At 49.1% G+C, this 15,275-nt stretch overlaps 1 protein-coding gene across 1 annotated transcript in view; it reads right to left on the reverse strand.

The window, feature by feature from the left end:
- ALOX5 (arachidonate 5-lipoxygenase) overlaps positions 1-15,275 on the reverse strand; it is an 859,090-nt gene that overhangs the window by 75,533 nt on the left and 768,282 nt on the right. The window lies entirely within an intron of this gene.

The following is a 15,275-nucleotide window of genomic DNA, read 5'->3' on the forward strand; positions in this document are numbered from 1 at the left end:
CACCGTTTCACGCATCCTCGTAGTGCCGGCTTCAAAGAGGGCTCCTTGTCTTGCTCGACGTCCCCTCTCTCTGCTGGTCCAATTTGCGACCTCCTGGTCCCTCCTGGGCCTCAGCAGCCTCCAAAAACGCTAACCGCACGATTTGCAGCTAGCAAGGCTTGTTGGCGTTCTTTCGGCGGGAAAACACTTCTGCACGACTCTCCACGGCGAGAGGGATCCGTCCACCAAAGGGGAAGTCTCTAGCCCTTTTCGTTCCTGCAGAAACCTCAGCTTCTTCTGTCCAGTAGAAGCTTCTTTGCACCCGCAGCTGGCATTTCCTGGGCATTTGCCCATCTCCGACTTGCTTGTGACTTTTGGACTTGGTCCCCTTGTTCCACAGGTACCCTAGATTGGAAATCCACAGTTGTTGCATTGCTGGTTTGTGTCTTTCCTGCATTATTCCTCTAACACGACTTCTTTGTCCTTAGGGGAACTTTAGTGCACTTTGCACTCACTTTTCAGGGTCTTGGGGAGGGTTATTTTTCTAACTCTCACTATTTTCTAATAGTCCCAGCGACCCTCTACAAGGTCACATAGGTTTGGGGTCCATTCGTGGTTCGCATTCCACTTTTGGAGTATATGGTTTGTGTTGCCCCTATCCCTATGTTTCCCCATTGCATCCTATTGTAACTATACATTGTTTGCACTGTTTTCTAAGACGATACTGCATATTTTTGCTATTGTGTATATATATCTTGTGTATATTTCCTATCCTCTCACTGAGGGTACACTCTAAGATACTTTGGCATATTGTCATAAAAATAAAGTACCTTTATTTTTAGTATAACTGTGTATTGTGTTTTCTTATGATATTGTGCATATGACACTAAGTGGTACTGTAGTAGCTTCACACGTCTCCTAGTTCAGCCTAAGCTGCTCTGCTAAGCTACCATTATCTATCAGCCTAAGCTGCTAGACACCCTATACACTAATAAGGGATAACTGGGCCTGGTGCAAGGTGCAAGTACCCCTTGGTACTCACTACAAGCCAGTCCAGCCTCCTACATTGGTTGTGCAGCGGTGGGATAAGTGCTTTGAGACTACTTACCACTCTTGTCATTGTACTTTTCATAAGAGAAAAATATACAAAACAAGGTCAGTGTATATACACATAGCCAAAACGTTTTGCATTTCCTCTTTTCATTCTTTTCTAAGTGCTGAAAAGTACTTCTAACTTTCTAAAAAGTTTTAAAAGTTTTTTTTCTCTGTCTTTCTAAAAGCTCTGACAAACTTTTTATCTTTTACTATCACTTTAACTCTCTCTAAAAAATGTCTGGCACAGGCCAAAATGTTGATCTGTCCAAACTTGCATATGATCACCTTAGCTGGAAAGGAGCAAGGAATCTCTGCATAGAGAGAGGTTTGAGTGTAGGGAAGAATCCTTCCTTAGAACTGTTAATTAACATGCTTAGAGTACAGGATAAGGCCATAAGTGCCCCATCTGTAGAAAAAGTAGCTAATGGTTCTCAATCTGATCCAGGGACTCCCCCAGGAAAAGATTCAGGAAAGAAACTTCCTAGCCTTCCCATTACTAGACAGTCTAGCATAGTTGGTAATGATGATGAGCCACACCATATAAATAGTGTTGTCTCACATCATAGCAAAAGCATTTATTCTCACCATACTGGTAGTGATGTTTCTGTTAGCCAGGCTGTTAGGGTGGCTTCTGTAAGGGACAGGTCTCCTTCTGTCCATTCTCACCATACTTCTGTTTCAAGGCATGTCCCTCCCACCCACCCTGATGACAAATTGTTAGAAAGGGAGCTCAATAGATTGAGAGTGGAACAAACCAGACTGAAGCTCAAGAAGCAACAGCTGGATTTGGATAGACAGACTTTAGAAGTAGAGAAGGAGAGACAGAAACTGGGTTTAGAAACCCATGGTGGCAGCAGCAGTATTCCCCATAGTCATCCTGCAAAAGAGCATGATTCCAGGAATCTGCATAAGATAGTTCCCCCTTATAAGGAGGGGGATGACATTAACAAGTGGTTTGCTGCACTTGAGAGGGCCTGTGCTGTACAGGATGTCCCTCAAAGGCAGTGGGCTGCTATCCTATGGCTATCATTTAGTGGAAAAGGTAGGGATAGGCTCCTTACTGTGAAAGAAAATGATGCTAATAATTTCCAAGTTCTTAAGAATGCACTCCTGGATGGTTATGGCTTAACCACTGAACAGTACAGGATAAAGTTCAGAGAGACCAAAAAGGAGTCTTCACAAGACTGGGTTGATTTCATTGACCATTCAGTGAAGGCCTTGGAGGGGTGGTTACATGGCAGTAAAGTTACTGATTATGACAGCCTGTATAACTTGATCCTGAGAGAGCATATTCTTAATAATTGTGTGTCTGATTTGTTGCACCAGTACTTGGTGGACTCTGATCTGACCTCTCCCCAAGAATTGGGAAAGAAGGCAGACAAATGGGTCAGAACAAGGGTGAACAGAAAAGTTCATACAGGGGGTGACAAAGATGGCAATAAGAAGAAAGATGGTGAAAAATCTCAAGATAAGCATGGGGATAAGGGTAAAACCAAAGATCCCACTTCAAATCTTAAACACTCTTCAGAGGGTGGGGATAAAACTAATTCTTCCTCTTCTTCTCAACCTGCACACATTAAAAAGCCTTGGTGCTTTGTGTGTAAAAACAGAGGCCATAGGCCAGGGGATAAGTCCTGTCCAGGTAAACCCCCTGAGCCTACCACCACTAATACATCAAGCTCTAGTGCCCCTAGCAGTAGTGGTACTAGTGGTGGGACTGCTGGCAACAGTCAAGTGAAGGGTGTAGTTGGGTTCACTTTTGGGTCCATAGTAGAAACTGGGGTAGTCACTCCCAAGACAGTTTCTGTCACACCTAGTGGCATTGGCCTTGCCACACTGGCTGCTTGTCCCCTTACAATGGATAAGTACAGGCAGACAGTTTCAATAAATGGTGTTGAGGCCTTGGCCTACAGGGACACAGGTGCCAGTATCACTTTTGTGACTGAAAACCTAGTGCACCCTGATCAACACATCATTGGACAACAGTATAAGATTATTGATGTCCATAACTCCACTAAGTTTCTTCCCTTAGCTATAATTCAGTTTAGTTGGGGTGGAGTTACTGGCCCTAAGCAGGTGGTGGTATCACCTAGCTTACCTGTAGACTGTCTCTTAGGTAATGACCTAGAGGCCTCAGGTTGGGCTGATGTAGAGTTTTATGCCCATGCAGCCATGCTGGGCATCCCTGAGGAATTGTTCCCTCTCATTTCTACTGAAATGAAAAAGCAAAGGAGAGAAGGCCTGAAAACTCAGGATCCCTCTCCAACAACAGGTAAAAAGGGTATCACAGTATCCCCTAACCACCCTACCATTCAGGATACCATTCCTGTGGTGGGAGAAACCTCTCCTGGGGTGGCACCTGTTCCAAGGGAATCATCAGCTGGCAAAGCTGGACTCCCTGAGGTAGAAGTACCTCTCTGTGAGATAACTAACATTGGTGACAAAAAGAGCACCATTTTAGTTAACATGGAGCATCCCTCCAACCCTCCCAGAGAAACTTTAGTGCAGAAACCCTGCACTGCCTCACAACACTTAGGACAGCATCCCTGCCCTAGTGTGGAGCTCATAGGACAGCATCCCTGCCCTGCTCCAACTCAAGAGAAACAGCATCCCTGTTCTCTCTTCCAGCCACATGGACAAAGTTTTTGCCCAGCTATGGCTTTATTGAGACAGCATCCCTGTCTGGCATTTTCATCACTACAAATAGGTTCAGTGGGCAATTCCCACTGCTCTAAACTAAAACTTACTGATAGAAACTCTGAAATACATCTTCACATTGTTGCTTAGCTAAAAAACTTCAAACAGGGTGGTTTACATCCCCACAGGGAAGTAACCATATAGTGGATGATAAAGGGAGTAACCAGTCTATTGCAGAGCTACTCTCTACTTATCACCACTTAGACAATAAAGTCTCAACTGGCCAAGGTTAGCCTTATTGTCCTTCGTTTGGGGGGGGGGGTTGTGTGAGAAAGTAGCCTCTTTCTAGCCTTGTTACCCCCACTTTTGGCCTGTTTGTGAGTGTATGTCAGGGTGTTTTCACTGTCTCACTGGGATCCTGCTAGCCAGGGCCCAGTGCTCATAGTGAAAACCCCATGTTTTCAGTATGTTTGTTATGTGTCACTGGGACCCTGCTAGTCAGGACCCCAGTGCTCATAAGTTTGTGGCCTATATGTATGTGTTCCCTGTGTGGTGCCTAACTGTCTCACTGAGGCTCTGCTAACCAGAACCTCAGTGGTTATGCTCTCTCATTTCTTTCCAAATTGTCACTAACAGGCTAGTGACCATTGTTACCAATTTACATTGGCTTACTGGAACACCCTTATAATTCCCTAGTATATGGTACTGAGGTACCCAGGGTATTGGGGTTCCAGGAGATCCCTATGGGCTGCAGCATTTCTTTTGCCACCCATAGGGAGCTCTGACAATTCTTACACAGGCCTGCCACTGCAGCCTGAGTGAAATAACGTCCACGTTATTTCACAGCCATTTTACACTGCACTTAAGTAACTTATAAGTCACCTATATGTCTAACCTTTACCTGGTAAAGGTTAGGTGCAAAGTTACTTAGTGTGAGGGCACCCTGGCACTAGCCAAGGTGCCCCCACATTGTTCAGAGCCAATTCCCCGAACTTTGTGAGTGCGGGGACACCATTACACGCGTGCACTACATATAGGTCACTACCTATATGTAGCTTCACAATGGTAACTCTGAATATGGCCATGTAACATGTCTATGATCATGGAATTGCCCCCTCTATGCCATCCTAGCATAGTTGGCACAATCCCATGATCCCAGTGGTCTGTAGCACAGACCCTGGTACTGCCTAACTGCCCTTTCTGGGGTTTCACTGCAGCTGCTGCTGCTGCCAACCCCTCAGACAGGCATCTGCCCTCCTGGGGTCCAGCCAGGCCTGGCCCAGGATGGCAGAACAAAGAACTTCCTCTGAGAGAGGGTGTGACACCCTCTCCCTTTGGAAAATGGTGTGAAGGCAGGGGAGGAGTAGCCTCCCCCAGCCTCTGGAAATGCTTTGTTGGGCACAGATGTGCCCAATTCTGCATAAGCCAGTCTACACCGGTTCAGGGGACCCCTTAGCCCTGCTCTGGCGCGAAACTGGACAAAGGAAAGGGGAGTGACCACTCCCCTGACCTGCACCTCCCCTGGGAGGTGTCCAGAGCTCCTCCAGTGTGCTCCAGACCTCTGCCATCTTGGAAACAGAGGTGCTGCTGGCACACTGGACTGCTCTGAGTGGCCAGTGCCACCAGGTGACGTCAGAGACTCCTGTTGATAGGCTCCTTCAGGTGTTAGTAGCCTATCCTCTCTCCTAGGTAGCCAAACCCTCTTTTCTGGCTATTTAGGGTCTCTGTCTCTGGGGAAACTTTAGATAACGAATGCAAGAGCTCATCCGAGTTCCTCTGCATCTCTCTCTTCACCTTCTGCCAAGGAATCGACTGCTGACCGCGCTGGAAATCTGCAAACCTGTAACATAGTAGCAAAGACGACAACTGCAACTCTGTAACGCTGATCCTGCCGCCTTCTCGACTGTTTTCCTGCTTGTGCATGCTGTGGGGGTAGCCTGCCTCCTCTCTGCACCAGAAGCTCCGAAGAAATCTCCCGTGGGTCGACGGAATCTTCCCCCTGCAACCGCAGGCACCAAAAAGCTGCATTACCGGTCCCTTGGGTCTCCTCTCAGCACGACGAGCGAGACCCCTCGAATCCAGCGACTCTGTCCAAGTGACCCCCACAGTCCAGTGACTCTTCAGTCCAAGTTTGGTGGAGGTAAGTCCTTGCCTCACCTCACTGGGCTGCATTGCTGGGAACCGCGACTTTGCAGCTACTCCGGCCCCTGTGCACTTCCGGCGGAAATCCTTTGTGCACAGCCAAGCCTGGGTCCACGGCACTCTAACCTGCATTGCACGACTTTCTAAGTTGGTCTCCGGCGACGTGGGACTCCTTTGTGCAACTTCGGCGAGCACTGTTTCACGCATCCTTGTAGTGCCTGTTTCTGGCACTTCTCCAGGTGCTACCGGCTTCAAAGAGGGCTCCTTGTCTTGCTCGACGTCCCTTCTCTCTGCTGGTCCAATTTGCGACCTCCTGGTCCCTCCTGGGCCTCAGCAGCGTCCAAAAACGCTAACCGCACGATTTGCAGCTAGCAAGGCTTTTTGGCGTTCTTTCGGCGGGAAAACACTTCTGCACGACTCTCCACGGCAAGAGGGATCCGTCCACCAAAGGGGAAGTCTCTAGCCCTTTTCGTTCCTGCAGAAACCTCAGCTTCTTCTGTCCAGTAGAAGCTTCTTTGCACCCGCAGCTGGCATTTCCTGGGCATTTGCCCATCTCCGACTTGCTTGTGACTTTTGGACTTGGTCCCCTTGTTCCACAGGTACCCTAGATTGGAAATCCACAGTTGTTGCATTGCTGGTTTGTGTCTTTCCTGCATTATTCCTCTAACACGACTTCTTTGTCCTTAGGGGAACTTTAGTGCACTTTGCACTCACTTTTCAGGGTCTTGGGGAGGGTTATTTTTCTAACTCTCACTATTTTCTAATAGTCCCAGCGACCCTCTACAAGGTCACATAGGTTTGGGGTCCATTCGTGGTTCGCATTCCACTTTTGGAGTATATGGTTTGTGTTGCCCCTATCCCTATGTTTCCCCATTGCATCCTATTGTAACTATACATTGTTTGCACTGTTTTCTAAGACTATACTGCATATTTTTGCTATTGTGTATATATATCTTGTGTATATTTCCTATCCTCTCACTGAGGGTACACTCTAAGATACTTTGGCATATTGTCATAAAAATAAAGTACCTTTATTTTTAGTATAACTGTGTATTGTGTTTTCTTATGATATTGTGCATATGACACTAAGTGGTACTGTAGTAGCTTCACACGTCTCCTAGTTCAGCCTAAGCTGCTCTGCTAAGCTACCATTATCTATCAGCCTAAGCTGCTAGACACCCTATACACTAATAAGGGATAACTGGGCCTGGTGCAAGGTGCAAGTACCCCTTGGTACTCACTACAAGCCAGTCCAGCCTCCTACAGCTCCCGAGCTGAGGGCCCCAACATTTCTACATCCTCCGCTCATTCAAGTAGACTTGAGAGGGTGGTGAGAACCCACAGGGACAACAAGCAGCACCTCTCTGCACTGGAGAGAGGCGCGGAGCGGGGCCTGAGCGTCGAAATACCGGGGAGCGAGGGAGCAGAGTGCAAAATGGCAGCCACGGGAGCCGAGGAGATGCCTGGGACTGAGTAAGAGGGCCTGAACTTGCTGCTCGGCGAGGTGAGGCCCACAGGGAGACTAGAAGACCCAAAGAGGAATGAGGGCACGAGCAGCAAAATCCTACCCTGTGGACCTCAGGAGGAGACACAAACTGAAGGGTAATGGAAAGAGAGAGAGGCAATCAGCTGGCGGTGTCGGCACTGGAGGCCCGAGGCCACAATGGCGGAGAGGACAGTGGACGCTGTGCAAGCCCTATCAGAGGCAGTTAGCCCAACTCAGGGGTAGACCAAAGCAACCTAGAGGGGGAAAAAGAGAAGCACAGAAAATTGCAGGGAGGATCGCTGCAAAGGTGAGGCAAGGAGGGCCCCCGCGCCATGGAAGAACAATATTACCCTATGGGTGGGAAACCAATGGTGAAAACTCTTGGGCCCTGAAAGGGCGGCCAGTGAGATCAGCTGACGCCAAAAAAAGGATTGGGGAAAAAGATTATTGGCAGGCGCAGGGGGCAAAGTTGTGCTCATACGAAAACAGACAATCTGAGGTCACATTACATCGCAGGCTAACCTAGTAGAAGGGGGAGACCAAGAGGTGGTCAAACTGATTGGCCACTGCTGATGGCTCCTTCCTGCAATGGGAGCACAGGTCTGCCCAACACAGCCAATGGATATGTGGACCCTCTCTCTCTCCTGGTGGGGCCAGATGGTTTGACAACAGCACTGTGCCCCCCCCCCCACTTATATCTAATACTAGATAGGGTCAATGAACAAATCTGCAGCAGGGGGGAGCACAGAGTGAGGCACTAGTCCCTCAGGCTGCTGCAGGAGGGATCTACTAGCTGCCGCACAAGGAGCTGAAGTGAAAGTGAAGACGAATCGGCCTCAACTTACCCAGTCATAAGCAACAGCAGAGCTGGACCTAGTGGTACAACCACAGACCGTGGTGCTACCGATCAGAGGGAGTAAGCATGGGAAAAGGCACGAGGAAGAAAGACATTGTCCCCCGCTCAACAAGGAACCCGATGTGGATGGGATGGTGCAGCAAGGTCGACGCTGCATGATGTAATCCAAGCTATAACAGCGACGAGAAAGGCATTAGAAACCAAAATTGATAAGCTGGGGGCTGTAGGAGGCTGGCCTGGTTTGTAGGGGATACCTAAGGTACTTCCACCTTATACCAGGTCCAGTTATCCCTTATTAGTGAAATGTAGACAGTGTCTAGAAGCCAGGCTTTCTAGAGGTAGCTGTAAGTAGAGCAGTCAAGGCTGAACTGGGAGACATGGAAAGCTCTAGCAATACCGCTGTAGTCACACAGTACTTACACACAAGCAAGACAATACTCAGTGTTACCAAACATAAAGGTACTTCATTTTAGTGACAAAAGGTCAAAAATGTCTCAAAGGCTATACTCCCTTAGGAGGAAAATATTATACACAAAATATATACTAGTAACCAAAATCAGGTAAGTAAACAGTCATAAGATAGTGCAAACAGTGAAAAACACAATAGGTTGCAATGGGCCACACAAACCATATACTAAAATAGTGGAATGTGAATGTCCGTTTTCCACCTATGCAAGTGTAGTGTGTAGGGGTGAGCTGGGAGTGCAAGAAAGCTCCAAAGGTAAGTAAAATACCCCGCCCCAGAGCCCAGGAAAGCAGGACTAAAGCACAGCAATTTTTCTCAGAACATACTAGAAGTCGTGATAAAGAAGAAAGCAAAAACCAAGCAAGACTGCAAGACACCAGCAATGGATTCCTGGACCTGAAGACCTGTGGAGAGAGGAGACCAAGTCCAAGAGTCGCTAAAGTGTTCAGGAGTAACACGAGCCCCTGCTAACCCTGTCAAGGTGCAAAAGTGAACTCTCCGTTTGGAAGAAAATGTCAGAAATGCACCAAAGAAGGCAGTTGGGGGTTCCTACTTGGTGCAAGAGATGTCCCACGTCAAGTAGATGAATGCAAACTGATTTTAGTCATTGCATTCCACCAACAAGCCTTGGCTCACACAAGAAATGCGTTTGACGGGAAAAGGTGCTGCCCGGGCCCAGGAGGGACCTGGAGGTCTCAACTCAGACTGAGGAGACAGAGGGGCTCTCAGCACTTCAGAGAGCCCTCAGAGAACCAGGCAGCACAACAGGAGTCCCAGAACACTCTGGACCACACAAAGGGATCCAACGCCGCCAGAGGACAACTCAGGGAGCTGAGCGTTGCAGGATAGAGTGCTGGGGACCTGAGCTAGGCTGTGCACACAGGATTTCCTGGAGAAGCGCTCAGAAGCCCTAGGTGCTGCAAAACACACAGTGCACAGGGGTACTGTCTGGCACTGGGATGCAAGCTCTTACATCCACCAAAGTTAGACCGCTTGTCCTTTGGACAGTCAGGGTCACCTCGGTCCACCACCTGTGTTCCAGGGATCACTCTCACCGTCAGGAGAGGAGTTCCAGAGTACCAGTTGTCGATGCAGAAGGGTGCCTGTTGAAGCAGAGAAGTGACTCTGTCACTCCACAGGAGATTCCTTCAATTCTTCCAATGCAGGCTGAAGACAGGGAGTCTTCTGAGGATGCACAACCTGGAAACTGTTGCAGTTGCTGACAGGAGCTGAAGTTACAGAGTTGCAGTAGTTGTCTTGGATACTTTGTTGCAAGTTGTAGAGTTCCTGGTGCAGTTCTGCGGTTGATCCAACAGTAGAAGGTGAAGCAGAGGATGCAGAGGATTCCTACTGGAGTCTTGCAATCCAAATCTGAGGAAACACCCAGAGGAGAGACCCTAAATAGCCCTGAGAGGGGGATTGGTCACCTCTAACTAGGTAAGTACCTATCAAGAGGGGTCTCTGACGTCACCTGCTGGCACTGGCCACTCAGATGCTCCCAGAGTTCCCTGACCATCCTGAAAACAAGATGGCAGAACCCATGGACACTCTGGATAAGCTCTGGGTGCCACCCCTGGGGTGGTGATGGACAGGGGAGATGTCACTCCCCTTCCTTTGTCCAGTTTCGCTCCAGAGCAGGGACTGGGGGTCCCTGAATCGGTATACACTGGATTATGCAAGGAGGGCACTATCTATGTCCTTCAAAGCACTTCCAGATGATCTGGGAGATAACCCCTCCCATGGCTGTAACACCTGTTTCAAAAGGGAGAGGGTGTAACACCCCTGTCCCAAAGGAAATGTTTTGTTCTACCTTCCAGGAGGGCAGAAGCCTGTCTGTGAGGTGGCAGCAGCTGGGGCTGTCATGGAAACCTCAGAGAGCTGCTTTGGAAGTACTAGGGGTCCGTGATAGAGCTCCCAGGGTGCATGGAATTGGCCCCGCAATAATATGGGCCTGGATGAAGTGGGGGCCCCTCTGCTAGTGCAGGAGTGCCCTCACACACAGGTACTGTAAGGAAATGCCTCCTTGGCATGGTTACTCCCTGACTTTTTGCCTTTGCTGATGCCAAGTTATGACTTGAAAATGTGCTAAGGCCTGCTAATCAGGCCCAGCACCAGTTTACTTTCCCTAACTTGTACTTTTGTTTCCACAATTGGCACACCCTGGCATCCAGGTAAGTCCCTTGTAACTGGTACCTCTGGTACCAAGGGTCCTGATGCCAGGTAAGGTCTCTAAGGGCTGTAGCATGTCTTATCCCACCCTGGGGACCCCTCACTTAGCACAGACACACTGCTTGCCAGCTTGTGTGTGCTAGTGGGGATAAAAAGACTAAGTCGACATGACACTCCCCTCAGGGTGCCATGCTAACCTCACACTGCCTATAGGTATAGATCAGTCACCCCTCTAGCAGGCCTTACAGCCCTAAGGCAGGGTGCACTATACCATAGGTGAGGGCATAAGTGCATGAGCACTATGCCCCCGCAGTGTCTAAGCAAAACCTTAGACATTGTAAGTGCAGGGTAACAATAAGAGTATATGGTCTGGGAGTCTGTCATGCACGAACTCCACAGCACCATAATGGCTACACTGAATACTGTGAAGTTTGGTATCAGACTTCTCAGCACAATAAATGCACACTGATGCCAGTGTACATTTTATTGTAACATACACCCCAGAGGGCACCTTAGAGGTGCCCCCTGATACCTTAACCGACTACCAGTGTGGGCTGACTAGTTTTAGCAGCCTGCCACACACCAGAAATGTTGCTGGCCACATGGGGAGAGCGCCCTTGTCACTCTGTGGCTAGTAACAAAGCCTGTACTGGGTGGATGTGCTTCTCACCTCCCCCTGCAGGAACTGTAACACCTGGCGGTGAGCCTCAAAGGCTCACCCCCTTTGTTACAGCACCCCAGGGCACTCCAGCTAGTGGAGTTGCCCGTCCCCTCCGGCCACGGCCCCACTTTTGGTGGCAAGGCCGGAGGAGATAATGAGAAAAACAAGGAGGAGTCACTGGCCAGTCAGGACAGCCCCTAAGGTTTCCTGAGCTGAGGTGACTCTGACTTTTAGAAATCCTCCATCTTGCAGATGGAGGACTCCCCCAATACGGATAGGAATGTGCCCCCCTCCCCTTAGGGAGGAGGCACAAAGAGGGTGTAGCCACCCTCAGGGCTAGTAGCCATTGGCTACTAACCCCCCAGACCTAAACACACCCCTAAATCGAGTATTTAGGGGCTCCCAGAACACAGCAAGACTGATTCCTGCAACCTAAGACGAAGAAGGACTGCTGAGCTGAAAAACCTGCAGAGAAGACGGAGACACCAACTGCTTTGCCCCCAGCTCTACCGGCCTGCCTCCCCACTTCTAAAGAAACTGCTCCAGCGAAACGTTCCAAAAAGAAGCAACTTTGAAACAACACACGTTTCCCGCCGGAAGCGTGAGACTTTGCACTCTGCACCCAACTCCCCCGGCTCGACTTGTGGAGAACAAACACTACAGGGAGGACTCCCCGGCGACTGCGAGTCCGTGAGTAGCCAGAGTTGACCCCCCTGAGCCCCCAAAGCGACGCCTGCAGAGGGAATCCCGAGGCTCCCCCTGACCGCGACTGCCTGCTTCAAAGACCTGACGCCTGGTAAGGACACTGCATCCGCAGCCCCCAGGACCTGAAGGATCCGACCTCCAGTGCTGGAGCGACCCCCAGGTAGCCCTCTCCCTTACCCAGGTGGTAGCTACCCCGAGGAGCCCCCCCCTTGCCTGCCTTCATCGCTGAAGAAACCTCTTGGTCTCCTATTGGATTACATTGCAAAACCGACGCCTGTTTCACACTGCACCCGGCCGCCCCCGTGCAGCTGAGGGTGTACTTTTTGTGCTGACTTGTGTCCCCCCCCGGTGCCCTACAAAATCCCCCTGGTCTGCCCTCCGAAGACGCGGGTACTTACCTGCTGGCAGACTAGAACCGGGGCACCCCCTTCTCCATTGAAGCCTATGCGTTTTGGGCACCACTTTGACCTCTGCACCTCACCGGCCCTGAGCTGCTGGTGTGGTAACTTTGGGGTTGCCCTGAACCCCCAACGGTGGGCTACCTTGGACCCAACGTTGAACCCCGAAGGTGGTTTACTTACCTGCAAAACTAACAAACACTTACCTCCCCCAGGAACTGTTGAAAATTGCACTGTCTAGTTTTAAAATAGCTATATGCCACTTGTGTGAAAACTATATATGCTATTTTGCTAATTCAAAGTTCCTAAAGTTCCTAAGTGAAATACCTTTCATTTAAATTATTGTTTGTAAATCTTGAACCTGTGGTTCTTAAAATAAACTACGAAAATATATTTTTCTATACAAAAACCTATTGGCCTGGAATTGTCTTTGAGTGTGTGTTCCCCATTTATTGCCTGTGTGTGTACAACAAATGCTTAACACTACCCTCTGATAAGCCTACTGCTTGACCACACTACCACAAAATAGAGCATTAGAATTATCTCTTTTTGCCACTATCTTACCTCTAAGGGGAACCCTTGGACTCTGTGCATGCTATTTCTTACTTTGAAATAGTACATACAGAGCCAACTTCCTACAGGTACTATGCACCTAGCCTTCAGGGTCTGAATGTTAGATATATAGGTGACTTATAAGTGACCTGGTGCAGTGCAAATGGCTGTGAAATAGTGCTTACACTATTTCACTCAGGCTGCAATGGGAGTCCTAAATAAGTGTTTGTATGAGCTCCTTCTGGGTGGCAAAAACAATGCTGCAGCCCACAAGAATCTCCTGGACCCCCAATGCCCTGGGCACCTAGGTACCATATACTAGGGACGTATAAGGGGGTCGAGTATGCCAATTTGGAGTGGAATATGGAGTCACTAGACTATAGTGACAAGTTAAGAAACAGCGAGAGCATGAGCACTGGAGTTCTGATTAGCAGGGCTCCCGTGCCAATTTAGAAAACAGTGCAAGTGCACTGGCAAGGAGGCCACAAACCATAAGCACTGGGGTCCTGACTAGCAGGATACCAGTGACACAGTCAAAACACACTGACAATCAGGCAGAAATTGGAGGTAACATGCCAAGAAAGATGGTACTTTCCTACAGGGGCGGAGTTGAGCCTGTTGAGAGACGATCACCGGAGATTGACGGAGCACATCGCCACAACAGAGAGAGGTGGCAGGTCTGGATGCAGAAAATAGATCCAGCCACAACAATATACGCTTAGTAGGGTTACCAGAACGAATAGAGGGGAACAGCATGATCACATATTTAGAGGAATTTATTAGGACCCAGTTCCCTCAGGGGGGGGTGCTGCCATTCTTCGCCCTGGAACGTGCTGATAAGGTACTGAGTAGACTGTCCCTACCGGGAGCCCCACCACGGTCAGTAATGGCAGTAACAGAAAAGCTACTGTTTTATAAGGACCGAGATAACATACTGGATTAGGCCAGGTGGAAGGAGGAGCTAGAGGTGGACAACAATAGAGTGGACACATACCCCAGCTTTTCTTGTGAAGTACAGAAACAACGTGCTACTTTCACCGAAGACAAAAGACACCTCTGCCAGATGGGGATGACCTATAGCATGCTATTTCCAGCACAGCTCAGGGTGGTGGTGACTGAGGGGCCCCTCTCTTTTCCTACCCCACAGGAAGTTTGGCACTGGATAGACAGTTATCCACAACCTGGACCCGGCGGGGGGAGAGGGGAGTGACACTCAGCGAGAACTAAAAGAAAAAGAAGAACCTACCAACGGGGGGTCCCCAATCGGGGGCAGAATCGCACGACAAAAAGAGGAGAGTGGTCAAGGCAGTGGCAAATATGAGAGACTCAGGCAACAGGTCACCCAGGGGATGGAGAGCAGTTGGGTGGAAGACTCTGAGTGAGACTCGGCCTCCAGCAGATCAAATATTTCCACCATAATACTCCCACAAGTCACCCCTGGAACTGCAGATGACATTATATAGAGATTGAATAAGGGTTGCTTACCACCTGACGCCAACTCAGAAATACAGTGGGAATGATCTGACCCTTCCAAGGAAACGGAAGAGTCTACGGAGACCACTGTACCAGGATTTACAAAATTGCTAATTGCTTAGCTGTATAATCCTGATTGGGGCCCTGGCCAGGGGGCCCAAGCTGCAAGTACTGGCCTGAGTTTCCCCCATGCTGGTCATGTGTACTAATCCACATTGTTTGTTGATGCTGAATCCGTTTGGACAGGGGACTCCGCCCGATTTGTCCTGGGGAGAGGAAGGAAGTTGAAATCCTGGGAGGTTACTTATTTGGGCTCACAGAGTATGCATAGATACATTGAGTAGGTTGATGCCTTTGGGGGGTATTGGGACACACATGCCGGGATTGGAGACAGCCATGTAGAGTATTTGAACAACCTAAGGTTATTGTAGCTCCGCAAACTAATTATAAAGTGATGTACTGGAATTTCAGAGATATGCATACTATTTCTAAAAGGTATAAGCTCTTTTCATACTTAAATAGACCAGGCATACATATAGCCCTGCTGCAGGAGACTCATCAGATAGCCCATAGGGAGCGGCATTGCAGCTGAGGTGGCGAGAATGGGCATATTATACTAGCTATTCTGCCTTCCCCACGGGAGTGCTCATCTGGGC

This window comes from Pleurodeles waltl, chromosome 6 (assembly GCF_031143425.1).
Source record: "Pleurodeles waltl isolate 20211129_DDA chromosome 6, aPleWal1.hap1.20221129, whole genome shotgun sequence".
NCBI lineage: Eukaryota > Metazoa > Chordata > Amphibia > Caudata > Salamandridae > Pleurodeles > Pleurodeles waltl.